The sequence below is a fragment of the Lagenorhynchus albirostris genome, chromosome 5 (genome assembly GCF_949774975.1).
Source record: "Lagenorhynchus albirostris chromosome 5, mLagAlb1.1, whole genome shotgun sequence".
Lineage (NCBI taxonomy): Eukaryota > Metazoa > Chordata > Mammalia > Artiodactyla > Delphinidae > Lagenorhynchus > Lagenorhynchus albirostris.
Genome location: NC_083099.1, coordinates 60,101,523 through 60,116,579, shown reverse-complemented (window position 1 = coordinate 60,116,579; position 15,057 = coordinate 60,101,523).

Genomic DNA, 15,057 nt, shown 5'->3' with positions numbered 1-15,057 from the left:
GATTAAACATATTTTCATCTACAGTGAGATATATTTAAAAATACAGTATATGTTTACCATATATTTAAGATCTTTTTATAGGTTTCCACTATTTTAATTTGATGAGGGTGAGATCCAGCCCATTCTTCCTGTTTTATATAATGAAATAAGAACCCAAACATTTCTCAAATAGCATGTCCTAAAAAAAAAAAAAAATGTGATTCATGGTTCTCTATCTTCCTTATGCACATTCTTAAAAATGATTGAGTCACTGTTGTTCTGTTGTTTAATCTGATAATTATGCAAGCACTAAATCTCACATTGGAGCAGAAAATGTTAACACACATTGAAAAACCAAAAAGCGTAGAACTATAATCTGTATGATAAAATGCATTACTCTGTTTAAAAGGATTGTTTTACAGATGCAATTAACAATCAGCGATCATACAGTTTAGACCGGTGTTTTGATGCCATCTGTTGGAATAAGTCCTCTTACTCTCTGGAATGAAGCTGTAATTTTCAGTTTACAGTTTCATTAAGCAACACACAGTATAACAGTCACCAAAAGAAGAGAAATCCTAAACACTTTCAGTTTTATAGTCTTCCATAAACAATTAAGTATTTTGCTGAAATTTTCCAAAAGAAAGAGAATTTAGAAAATTAGCAACATGACCACAGATTACTGTTTTATTTTACAGCCTTGAAATATTACAGTTAAAATAGCCAACAATGGTTATCTAATTTTAGATTCAATATTTGAAATGTGACTTCCATCCTTTTAGTCCATTTATGATTTTTATCAACTTAAAAACATGCCTTCCCTGTGCCTAAACAAGTTATGTCATAATGGCAGTGATAAAAGTTAACAAATAACCTGCCCATTAGGACACATTCCTGTTTGTTGTTATTAGCTTATTAAATGCCAGATCAAATCTTTGGGGGCATTTAATACACTAGGGGGTGCTAGTTCTCTATATGTGCACATTTACGAAGCAAAACTTTTCCACAATTAATTTTGGGGAATTATAAAAGTTGACCTAAAATTCTAATAGAATATGTAAGTTGCATGCTACACGTGAAGAAAACAAAAAAGAAAAAAAAAGAATTCATTAAAATTGCACTATGAATTAAACAGCGAGAGTCCAAGTGGGAGTGTAATTTTACATTACAAGAAGTAAGATCGATATGGTCTTGCTTCATGATTCAGATATCAGTTGCTAGTATCAAACAAAAAGTGAAAAGAAAGTCACAGCTTTTCACAAAGTACAGTATCAGGACCGAATTTCTTAATGCTATCTATTATGTCTATGGTGCTCCAAAAGAAATACAAAGCAAAACCACCAGGGAGAAGAGGTTTCTTTACTAAATTTAGACAACTTATTTGATATTTTCTTCCTCTGATATGCCATTCAAACAGTCCCAAATAACTAGAAGTCACCATTAAGATCTGAACTTATGCTCTATAGTAGGCTGGTAAATTGCCTCATGTAATTAATGGCTCTCTCTGTTTACCTTAGAACATCTGCATGATGAAAGTGTATACACACACACACACACACACACACACACACACACACACACACACACACACACACACACACACACACACCACAACCACCACCAGTATAAAGAAGAACCAGGTTTACTTTTTGTATTTTTAAGAGCAGAATTAAGTCCCACAGGGACATAATCCAAGATCCTATTCCATATGTAGTGGGGAAGGGGTATTTTTTTTCTTTGTTCTTTTTGAGTTTAGTGTTCCTTCTTCGAGAAGACTAAACAATAGGACTCCAGATATACCCAAATTCAGATAAAGCATACTAACCTACAATTTTCCACCTTCAGAGACAGGTTGAATTTCAAGAAACTTTCATCCAAAATACGGGCCCTGGCATTTCTTTGTCAATTGCCAGGATCTACTTCAACCTCATTTTGCCTCCTCCTCTTCCCATTCCACCAAACATCATGCATTCATCTATTCTCTCCTATCTTTTCTTAGTCCAATTAGAAATATTCCAAATAGTTTCTCCCAGATTTCCACATTTCCTGTCCCACCGAATATGCTGGGAGTAGTTGGTAGATTCTATAGACGTGTTATATGTTGCTTGCAGTGGGACATATGACCTCCAGTAGGAATTTCTTCAGAACGCTTTGATATTATGCTAAAGAACATTTAAAACATGAGGATGAAGTAACATCTTTGGATTACCTCCCAGCACATCAACCCACAGCTATAAGCAGGAACAGAGCTGTGTCTGTTTCATAAACACAAACACAAATATAATACTCAAGTGGTGTACCACCAACACACACATTCAGGGTATGGCACCTGGGATATATGAACTATTAGCCAAGACCCCCAGAGGAGTACTGAAGGGTTTTATGCAATGATTTTGGAGAATCCTAATCTGAGACCAGCATCTGTTATTTTATGAATTTATATCCTCCAAACTCTGATAGCAGCATTGGCACCGAAAATACACAAATGTTTCAAATTTGCATTTAAAAAGGCAATTTCATGGGTTCATTTAGAGTCACAACAGAGATTTATCGGATATATCAAGTTTTCACCCTTTCTTTAAGGGCAGAGGCCAAACCAAGCATTGTTTCTACTTTAGGATAAGAGATGAAGTCAAGAAAGTGGTTTTCAAAATAGTAATTATTAGTTAGAATTGTCAACTTCTGACAAACAGTATAAACTGTGTCGCTCTGTATTTGGATTATAGAATCTTAGAGTTAGAAAGGCACTAAAAGTAATTTTATGACTGCCCCCACCCCGCCCGCAATGCATAATCCCCTCACTCCCTTACTGTCAAAGACAAATAGCTTTCTAGTTTACACTTAAATCCCTCTAATCACAGAAAATCACTGCCTTTCAGACATAATTATCAGAAAGTTCTGCCTTTTATTGAGTTGATGCCTATCTTCTCACCATCTCTTTTTATTGGTCAGGTTATTCTGCATATCAGAATTATCTTTGAGTCTGTACTGCCTGGGTTCAATTCCCAATTCAGCCATTTATTAGCTTTGTAACCTTAGATAAGTGGATTTCTTTGTCCCTTCAACATAAACGTAGAATTTGACCACTCCTCATGACCTCCATGGCTATCACTCTTGTCCTTGTCACCACTGTCTCAAAAGTCTCCAAATCAGTCTTCCTAATCCACAAATGTATTCTCAACATGACTCCCAAGAGTGATCCATTTCGTATTTGGTCAGACCGAATCACTATTCTGATCAAAATCATGTAAAGACTTCACATTTAAATCAGAGTAAAAGTTCAAGTCCTCACAATGGCTTACAATGTCCTCCACGCTGCTCCACCCGGTTATGCTCTGCTGATAGCCCCTCCCACTTTCCCCTGAGTCACTCAGGCAGCTTCAGCCACACTGATCTCCCTGCTCCTCGACCACAAAAGGCAAACTCCTGCACTTAGCACTTTGCTCTAGCTCTTCCCACAGCCTGGAACCCTCCCCCGGTAGAGACCTGCCTGCTAATGTGGCTTTTGCTTCAAGTCTTTACTTAAATCTCGCTTTCTCACTGCGACCTCTTCTGGCACCTTGATTTAATAAGGCAAAAATTTTTTTTCTTCACCGAAATAAACTTCTTAACGACAGAGGCTTTTGTGTATTTTGTTCACAGCACGTTACATATAGTATGCGTTCAATAAATGTTTATCAACTGAGTAAATGAATTTGAGGAAAATAAGTTGATACATATATAGCACTTAGTGGCTAGAGCCTGATAAATTTTCATATAACTATTATTATCATTGCTGTAATTGCTATTACTGCTGCTACTGTTGTTACTTTTGTTGCCATTCTTATTATTATCCGAAGTATCCATGCCTGCTTATGAAGCTGTAGTTGATAAAGGCATTTGATCTATAGGGTCAGGTCACCTGCTAACTCCTGGACTAATCAAGCAAAGTTGACACCATATTAGAAGCCTGATCTTTGGAATTATTCCCGCTTTTAGTGTGGGGTGAATCCACAGTGTTTACTCTTCTAAACCACTCTCTCCTAATTCTTACTGGGGCACGTGTCTGCCCATCTTTCCCCTCTTCTCTTCATACTCCTGGCACCTTCTGGGACAGCCCTGAAGCCCAGGCCATGGAGGGCTAATTTTAAAATACACTATGGGAGGCGCCTTCAAGATAGCGGAGGAATAAGATGTGGAGATCACCTTCCTCCCCACAAATACATCAAAACTACATCTACATGTGGAACAACTCTTACAGAACACCTACTGAACACTAGCAGAAGACCTCAGACTTCCCAAAAGGCAAGAAACTCCCCATGTACCTGGGTAGGCCAAAAGAAAAAAGAATAAACAGAGACAAAAGAATAGGGACGGGACCTGCACCTCTGGGAGGGAGCTGTGAAGGAGGAAAAGTTTCCACACACTAGGAAGCCCCTTCACTGGCGGAGATGGGGGGGTGGGCAGGGGGGAAGCTTCGGAGCCATGGAGGAGAGCACAGCAACAGGGGTGCGGAGGACAAAGTGGAGAGATTCCCGCACAGAGGATCGGTGCCGACCAGCACTCACCAGCCTGAGAGGCTTGTCTGCTCACACACGGGGCGGGTGGGAGCTGGGAGCTGAGGCTTCAGAGGTCAGATCCCAGGGAGAGGACTGGGGTTGACTGTGTGAACACAGCCTGAAGGGGGCTAGTGTGCCACAGCTAGCCAGGAGGGAATCTGGGAAAAAGTCTGGAACTGCCTAAGAGGCAAGAGACCATTGTTTAGGGGTGCGCGAGGAGAGGGGATTCAGAGCACCACCTAAACGAGCTCCAGAGACGGGCACGAGCCGCACCTATCAGTGTGGACCCCGGAGACGGGCGTGAGACGCTAAGGCTGCTGCTGCCGCCACCAAGAAGCCTTTGTGCGAGCACAGGTCACTATCCACACTCCCCTACAGAGAGCCTGTGCAGCCCGCCACTGCCAGGGTCCTGTGAGCCAGGGACAACTCCCCCGGGAGAACACACAGCGTGCCTCAGGCTGTTGCAATGTCACGCCTCTACCGCCACAGGCTCGCCCCGCATTCCATACCATGCCCTCCCCCTCGTGTGAGTGAGCCAGAGCCCCCTAATCAGCTGCTACTTTAACCCCATCCTGTCTGAGCGAAGAACAGATGCCCTCACGTGACCTACATGCAGAGGCAGGACCAAATCCAAAGCTGAACTCCAGGAGCTGTGTGAACAAAGAAGAGAAAGGGAAATTTCTCCCAGCAGCCTCAGGAGCAGTGGATTAAATCTCCACAATCAACTTGATGTTCCCTGCATCTGTGGAATACCCGAATAGACAATGAATCATCTCAAAATTGAGGAGGTGGACTTTGAGAGCAACTGTAGACTTGGGGTTTGCTTTCTGCATCTAATTTGTTTCTGGTTTTATGTCTATCTTAGTTTAGTATTTAGAGCTTATTATCATTGGTAGATTTGTTTACTGATTTCATTGCTCTCTTTCTTCTATATATATATTTTTTCCCTTTTTCTCTTTTTGTGAATGTGTATGTGTATGCTTCTTTGTGTGACTTCGTATAGTTTTGCTTTTGCCATTTGTCCTAGGGTTCTCTCTGTCCGTTTTGTTTCTTTAGTATAGTTTCTAGCACTTGTTATCATTGGTGGATTTATTTATTGGTTTATTTGCTCTCTTCTTTCTTGCTTTTTTTTAATTACTTTTTTATTTTTAATATTTTTAAAATTTTAATAATCTTACTTATTTTATTTATTTTTTCTTTCTTTCTCTTTTTTTCTCCCTTTTCTTCTGAGCCGTGTGGCTGACAGGGTTGTAGTGTTCTGGGTGGGTGTCAGGCGTAAGCCTCCAAGGTGGGAGAGCCAAGTTCAGGACACTGGTGCACCAGAGACCTCCCGGCCCCATGTAATATCAAACAGTGAAAGCTCTCCAAGAGATCTCCATCTCAACGCTAAGACCTAAATCCACTCAACGACCAGCAAGCTACAGTGCTGGACACCCTATGCCAAACAACTAGCAAAACAGGAACACACCCCCACCCAATAGCAGAGAGGCTGCCTAAAATCATAATAAGGTCACAGACACCCCAAAACACACCACTGGATGTGGTCCTGCCCACCAGAAAACGAGATCCAGTCTCATCCCCCAGAACACAGGCACCAGTCCCCTCCACCAGGAAGCCTACACAACCCACTGAAACAACCTTACCCACTGGGGGCAGACACCAAAAACAATGGGAACTACAAACCTGCAGCCTGCAAAAAGGAGACCCTAAACACAGTAAGTTAAGCAAAATGAGGAGAGAGAGAAATACACAGCAGATGAAGAAGGAAGGTAAAAACTCACCAGACCAAACAAATGAAGAGGAAATAGGCAGTCTACTGGAAAAAGAATTCAGAGTCATGATAGTAAAGATGATCCCAAATCTTGGAAACAGAATGGAGAAAATACAAGAAACGTTTAACAAGGAACTAGAAGAACTAAAGAGCAAACAAACAATGATGAACAACAGGATAAATGAAATTAAAAATTCTGTAGAAAGAATCAATAGCAGAATAACTGAGGCAGAAGAACGGATAAGTGACCTGGAAGATAAAATAGTGGATATAATTACCAGAGAGCAGAATAAAGAAAAAAGAATGAAAAGGATTGAGGACAATCTCAGAGACCTCTGGGACAACAATTAACACACCAACATTCAAATTATAGGGGTCCCAGAAGAAGAAGAGAGAAAGAAAAGGACTGAGAAAATATATGAAGAGATTATAGTTGAAAACTTCCCTAATATGGGAAAGGAAACAGTCAAGTCCAGGAAGTACACAGTCCCATACAGGATAAATCCAAGGAGAAAGACACATATTAATTAAACTATCAAAAATTAAATACCAAGAAAAAATATTAAAAGCAGCAAGGGAAAAACAACAAATACCATACAAGGGAATCCCCATAAGGTTAACAGCTGATCTTTCAGCAGAAACTCTGCAAGCCAGAAGGGAGTGACATGACATATTTGAAGTGAGGAAAGGGAAAAACCTACAACCAAGATTACTCTCTCCAGCAAGGATCTCATTCAGATTCAATGGAAACATTAAAACCTTTACAGACAAGCAAAAGCTAAGAGAATTCAGCACCACCAAACCAGCTTTACAACAAATGCTAAAGGAACTTCTCCAGGCAGAAAACACAAGAGAAGGAAAAGATCTACAATAACAAACCCAAAACAATTAAGAAAATGGTAATAGGAACATACATACATATCGATAATTACCTTAAATGTAAATGGATTAAATGCTCCAAACAAAAGAAACAGAATGGCTGAATAGATACAAAAACAATACCCATATATATTCTGTCTACAAGAGACCCACTTCAGAACCAGGGACACATACAGACTGAAAGTGAGGGGATGGAGAAAGATATTCCATGCAAATGGAAATCAAAAGAAAGCTGGAGTAGCAATTCTCATATTAGATAAAATAGAGTTTAAAATAAAGACTATTACAAGAGACAAAGAAGGACACTACATAATGATCAAGGGATCAATCCAAGAAGAAGATATAACAATTGTAAATATTTATGCACCCAACATAGGAGTGGCTCGATACATAAGGCAAATGCTAACAGCCATAAAAGGGGAAGTCGACAGTAACACAATCATAGTAGGGGACTTTAACATACCACTTTCACCAGTGGACAGATAATCCAAAATGAAAATACATAAGGAAACACAAACTTTAAATGATACATTAAACAAGACAGACTTAATTGATATTTATAGGACATTCCATCCAAAAACAACAGAATACACTTTCTTATCAATTGCTCATGGAACATTCTCCAGGATAGACTATACCTTGGGTCACAAAGCAAGCCTTGGTAAATTTAAGAAAATTGAAATCGTGTCAAGTATCTTTTCCAACGACAACACTATGAGACTAGATATCAATTACAGGAAAATAGCTGTAAAAAATACAAACACATGGAGGCTAACAGTACATTACTAAATAACAAAGAGATTACTGAAGAAGTCCAAGAGGAAATCAAAAAACACCTAGAAACAAATGACAATGAAAACACGATGACCCCAAATCTATGGGATGCAGCAAAAGCAGTTCTAAGAGGGAAGTTTATAGAAATACAATCCTACCTCAAAAAACAAGAAACATCTCAAATAAACAACTTAACCTTACACCTAAAGGAACTAGAGAGAGAAGAACAAACAAAACCCAAAGTAAGCAGAAGGAAAGTAATCATAAAGATCAGATCAGAAATAAATGAAAAAGAATTGAAGGAAACTAGAGGAAAGATCAATAAAACTAAAAGCTGGTTCTTTGAGAAGATAAACAAAATTGATAAATCATTAGCCAGACTCATCAAGAAAAAAAGGGAGAAGACTCAAATCAATAGAATTATAAATGAAAAAGGAGAAGTAATAATTTCTGACACTGCAGAAGTAATAATTTCTGACACTGCAGAAGTAATAATTTCTGACACTGAAGAAATAGAAAGGATCATGAGGGATTACTACAAGCAACTATATGCCAATAAAATGGACAACCTGGAAGAAATGGACAAATTCTTAGAAAAGCACAACTTTGAAACTGAACCAGAAAGAAACAGAAAATATAAACAGACCAATCACAAGCACTGAAATTGAAACTGGGATTAAAAATCTTCCACCACGGCTTCCCTGGTGGCGCAGTGGTTGAGAGTTCGCCTGCCGATGCAGGGGACACGGGTTTGTGCCCCGGTCCGGAAAGATCCCACATGCCGCAGAGCGGCTAGGCCCGTGAGCCATGGCCGCTGAGCCTGCATGTCCAGAGCCTGTGCTCCGCAACGGGAGATGCCACCACAGTGAGAGGCCCACGTACCGCAAAAAAAAAAAAAAAAAAAAAAAATCTTCCACCAAACAAAAGCCCAGGACCAGATGGCTTCACAGGCAAATTCTATCAAACATTCAGAGAAGAGCTAACACCTATCCTTCTCAACCTCTTCCAAAATATAGCAGACGGAGGAACACTTCCAAACTCATTCTATGAGGCCACCATCACCCTGATACCAAAACCAGACAAAGATGTCACAAAGAAAGAAAACCACAGGCCAATATCACTGATGAACACAGATGCAAAAATCCTCAACAAAATACTAGCAAACAGAATCCAAGAGCACATTAAAAGGATCATACACCATGATCAAGTGGGGTTTATCCCAGGAATGCAAGGATTCTTCAATATATGCAAATCAATCAATATGATACAACATATTAACAAATTGAAGGAGAAAAACCATATGATCATTTCAATAGATGCAGAAAAAGCTTTCGACAAAATTCAACACCCGTTGATGATAAAAACCCTCTGGAAAGTAGGCAGAGAGGGAACTTATCTCAACATAATAAAGGCCACATATGACAAACCCACAGCCAACATCATTCTCAATGGTGAAAAACTGAAACCATTTCCACTAAGATCAGGAACAAGACAAGGTTGCCCACTCTCACCACTATTATTCAACAAAATTTTGGAAGTTTTAGCCACAGCAATCAGAGAAAAAAAAGAAATAAAAGGAATACAAATTGGAAAAGAAGAGGTAAAACTGTCACTGTTTGCAGATGACATGATACTATACATAGAGAATCCTAAAAATGCCACCAGAAAACTACTAGAGCTAATCAATGAATTTGGTAAAGTAGCAGGATACAAAATTAATGCACAGAAATCTCTGGCATTCCTATACACTAATGATGAAAAATCTCAAAGAGAAATTAACGAAACACTCCCATTTACCATTGCAACAAAAAGCATAAAATACCTAGGAATAAACCTACCTAAGGAGGCAAAAGACCTGTATGCAGAAAACTATAAGACACTGATGAAAGAAAGTAAAGATGATACAAATAGATGGAGAGATATACCATGTTCTTGGATTGGAAGAATCAACATTGTGAAAATGACTCTACTACCCAAAGCAATCTACAGATTCAATGCAATCCCTATCAAACTGCCAATGGCATTTTCCACAGAACTAGAAAAAGATATTTCACAATGTGTATGGAAACACAAAGATCCCAAATAGCCAAAGCAATCTTGAGAACGAAAAACGGAGCTGGAGGAATCACGCTCCCTGACTTCAGACTATACTACAAAGCTACAGTAATCAAGACAGTATGGTACTGGCACAAAAACAGAAATATAGATCAATGGAACAGGAAAGCCCAGAGATAAACCCATGTACATATGTTCACCTTATCTTTGATAAAGGAGACAAGAATATACAATGGAGAAAAGACAGCCTTTTCAATAAGTGGTGCTAGTAAAACTGGACAGCTATATGTAAAAGAATGAAATTAGAACACTCCCTAACACCATACACAAAAATAAACTCAAAATGGACTAAAGACCTAAATGTATGGCCAGACACTATAAAACTCTTAGAAGAAAACATAGGCAGAACACTCTACGACATAAATCACAGCAAGATCCTTTTTGACTCACCTTCTAGAGATATGGAGGTAAAAACAAAGATAAACAAATGGGACCTAATGAAACTTCAAAGCTTTTGCACAGCAAAGGAAACCATTAACAAGACGAAAAGACAACCGTCAGAATGGGAGAAAATATTTGCAAATGAAGCAACTGACAAAGGATTAATCTCCAAAATATACAAGCAGCTCATGCAGCTCAGTATCAAAAAAACAACCGAATCCAAAAATGGGCAGAAGACCTAAAGAGACATTTCTCCAAAGAAGACATACAGATTGCCAACAAACACATGAGAGGATGCTCAACATCACTAATCATTAGAGAAATGCAAATCAAAACTACAATGAGGCATCACCTCACACCAGTCAGAATGGCCATCAACAAAAATCTACAAACAATAAATGCTGGAGAGGGTGTGGAGAAAAGGGAACCCTCTTGCACTGTTGTTAGGAATGTAAACTGATACAGCCACTATGGAGAACAGTATGGAGGTTCCTTAAAAAACTAAGAATAGAACTACCATACGATCCAGCAATCCCACTACTGGGCATATACCCTGAGAAAACCATAATTCAAAAAGTCATGTACCACAATTTTCACTGCAGCACTATTTACAATAGCCAGGATGTGGAAGCCACCTAAGTGTCTATCGACAGATGAATGGATAAAGAAGATGTGGCACATATATACAATGGAATATTACTCAGCCATAAAAAAACCCAAATTGAGGTATTTGTAGTGAGGTGGGTGGACCTAGAGACTGTCATACAGAGTAAAGTAAGTCTGAAAGAGAAAAACAAATACCATATGGTAACACATATATATGGAATCTGAAAAAAAAAATGGCTCTGAAGAACTAGGGGCAGGACCAGAATAAAGATGCAGACTTTGAAAATGGACTTGAGGACAAGGGGAGAGGGAAGGTTAAGCTGGGACGAAGTGAGAGAGTGGCATGAACATATATACACTACCAAATGTAAAATAGATAGCTAGTGGGAAGCAGCCGCATAGCACAGGGAGATCAGCTCCGGTGCTTTGTGACCCCCTAGAGGGGTGGGATAGGGAGGGTGGGAGGGAGATGCAAGAGGGAGGAGATATGGGGATATATGTATATGTACAGCTGATTCACTTTGTTATACAGTAGAAACTAACACACCACTGTGAAGCAATTATACTCCAATAAAGATGTTAAATAAATATGTAAATAAATAAATAAAATACACTATTGTGTTTCTATTTTTAAAGGAGATGCAAACACTATAAATGTAGCATGCTCAACAATCTGACTGAACTGTTGACTAGTCACACAGATACAAGTGGTTTTTAAACTTTTTCCTGAACTAACCCTTCCATATGATAGTTATTCCATAAACATTTGTTGGAAACAGAAACAGATTCAAAGATACAGTGAACAAACAGGTGGTTCCCAGAGGGCAGATGGGTGGGGGGAGGAGTGAAATGGGTGAGAAAGATTAAGAGGTACAAACTTCCAGTTATAAACTAAGTGAGTCACAGGGATGAAATGCATAGCATGGGGAATATAGTCAATAATATTGTAATAACTTTGTATGGTAACAGATGGTAACTAGAATTACCTTTGTGATCATTTTGCAAATACAGAAATATTGAATTACTATGTTGTGCACTGGAACAGTGTTATAGGACAATTATACTTCAATGATAAATAAATAAATATTTTAAAATGAGTGAATCCTCAAAAATGACAAAAAGTCCAAATTAATATTATGGTTATTAGAATTACTTCTAAAATTATATATAATTTTAAGTTTTTTGAAAAAACATTAGTTTTAATATTAAATACATCATCAAATATATTAATTGTCCTTAAATACAATTTAAATTCAAACTACATATGGTAGAGAATAGTAGGTTTCTGTCTACAAGCACACAATGATAGTTTTGCCTGGTAGTAAGGAGTCATGGTGCTACTTCTCCATGTTTCTACTTTAAATGTGTGATCACTCCTCCGTTTTATACATCTAAGGAAAAAAAGATGATTCAAATTGCTGGTTCCCTTTTTCACCATAAACTTCATCCTCCCTAAAAGAAATAGGCCTGTTTAGCCATCAGTGATCAAAATATTCCACCTGGAAACTTTTTCAATGTGTCCTCAAAAGGAATATTTATAAGATTGAAAAGAATATGATCATCATAAAGACAGGGCTTGAAAACAACAGCATATGAAGACAGTGAAAGGAATTGGGGGTAGGGAATGTTTCTGGAAAAAACAGGTCATATTAGGGAAATAATTACCTTCAGATATTTGAGAAACGTCATTTGTAAAAAAAAAAAAAACAGATTTGATGTGACTCTAGAGGTCAGAATTAGAGAAGTTATAAGATAGAAAATTTTAGCTCAATATTAGGAAGATCTACAAAATAATTAACATAGGCCAAATATAAAACTGGGTGGCTTAGAGAAGTCAAAAGTTTTCTGTCACTGGAGAAGTTTAAACAAAGGCCAGAGTTTTAGTTTGCATTGGCTTACTAGGGCTACCATAATAAAGTACCACAGACTGGGTGGCTTAAACAACAGAAATTTATTTTCTCACAGTTCCGGAAGCTGGAGGTCCAAAATCAAGGTGTCAGCAGGATTGGTTTCTTCTGAGGCCTCTTTCCTTGGTTTGCAGATGGCCCTCTTCCTGCTGTGTCCTTACATGGTTATTCCTCTATGCACGTGCAACCCTAGTGTGCCTCTGTATGTCTCAGTCTCCTCTTCTTATGAGGATACCAGTCAGATTGGATAAGGACCCACTCTAATGGCCTCATTTTAACTTAATAACTTCTTTAATGGCCCTATCTCCAAATACAATCACATTCGGAGATGCTGGCAGTTAGGACTTCAACACACAAATCTGGAGTGGGGGGCACTACTGAGTCTATACCACCACCCTTTTCAAGATGTAAGATACACTGTAGCAGGTGGTGGGGAAGCAGTTGTGCTAGATATTGCCAAGGATCTACCTTCTAATTCTTACTTCAGAAACTTGGGGTACATAAACATAAAATAAAATCTCATTTATCCAAGGTCTCATTCTCTAGAGCACTCTTTTCAGCAAATAATTTGCTGTTAACAATAGGATTGCTTCATTTTTTTTGTCCCAGGTAAATAGCATCAGCTAAGTGTAAGGCAGTCTGATTTAAACTGTTTTATACAAATACTATTAACATATAATTTCAATGATATTATTTTAAAATTAGTATGTACTACATAAAATTTTCATATCAAGACTTTTTAAATAAAGGAAAATAGTTCTCCACCATTCTGTCATCTATATTAATGAAAGTCTTCATTTTGTATTTTCTCTTCATTCCTTATAAGCATGCATAACACACTGAAAACAAACTTAGTGATAGAATTGGGTACTAAGGAACTCAAGATCTTTTACAAAGGAAGTAGCTATAGGGATTGGGAGGGATTTGAATGAGATGGGAAGGGAGAAGAAAGTCTAGGAATGAGTCAGAAGTCTCAAATCTGGATTAGCTGGAAGGATAGCAAGTGTTTCAACATTTGATAAGTATTTATCAAAAGCTACAAGAACTGAAAGGAAAATCAACTTAGCAAAAGCAAAGTTTATGAATTGAGCATTGTCATGTTCTGATATAAGCAAATCTGCCCCCTAAATTCTCCCCTTAGGCAGGTGGTCTTCATACTTGGGGTTAGGATTAAATAACCATAGACTGTTCTGAGAGAGCATCTAAAGGTGCAAGCCTTCAAGGTGTCATCTTACTGCTGGTCTCCTAATGCTCCAGATGTATTTAGCAGCAACTAAACTCTCACAACTAACATTTAAATTGCTATACACCCTAAATATTACCAGCAAGTATCAACTATTTTGTCCTTGCAGAAGTAAAATCCTTAAAACAATATCCCTCAGTCAACAAACCATGAAGGTCTTCATCTCTATAATGAAAACAAAATCTCTGCCTGTTAGGTAGACCTCCTACAGGGATCAGGTGGGATATTATAAGCTAAAGTTCTTTGTAGCCTCGAAGTCAGACTTCTGGGTTCAAGTCCTGGCTTTGCAGCTTATTACCTCTATAATCTTGGGCAAGTTACCTAACCTCTCAGTGCTCAGTTTTTCATATGCAAATGGGGATCATAACTGTACCAAAACTCATAGAGATTGCTATGAGGAATAAATAACATGATTATATGTAAAGCACTTAGCACACCACCAAACACCTAGTAAATTACCAATAAAATATTAGTTATTATTTAGCTTAAAATTTAGTTGGGGACAAGATAGATTAGATAGAGATGGATAGATGATAGCAATATGCACACCGTGTATATATGTATATATACACACTCAAGATGTATATATACATGTGCATACCTACACATAAACTGTGTACATAAAGTAATAACTGAAAATGTCATATGTGTAAAACAAAGTCAGTGTCTGGGGGTGGTGCACTAGATAGAATCTCACTATTTGACGGATGCAGGAAACCATTTTAAGATATGAGCATCTGATATAGGAAACAGTTTTTTGTTTTTTTTTTTTTACTTGCCTGTCTTTCCTCTAAAATGTGAAATTCTTGAGTGTAGGGGTCATATCTAATTGACCATTTAATCCTCAATGACCAGCACATTACT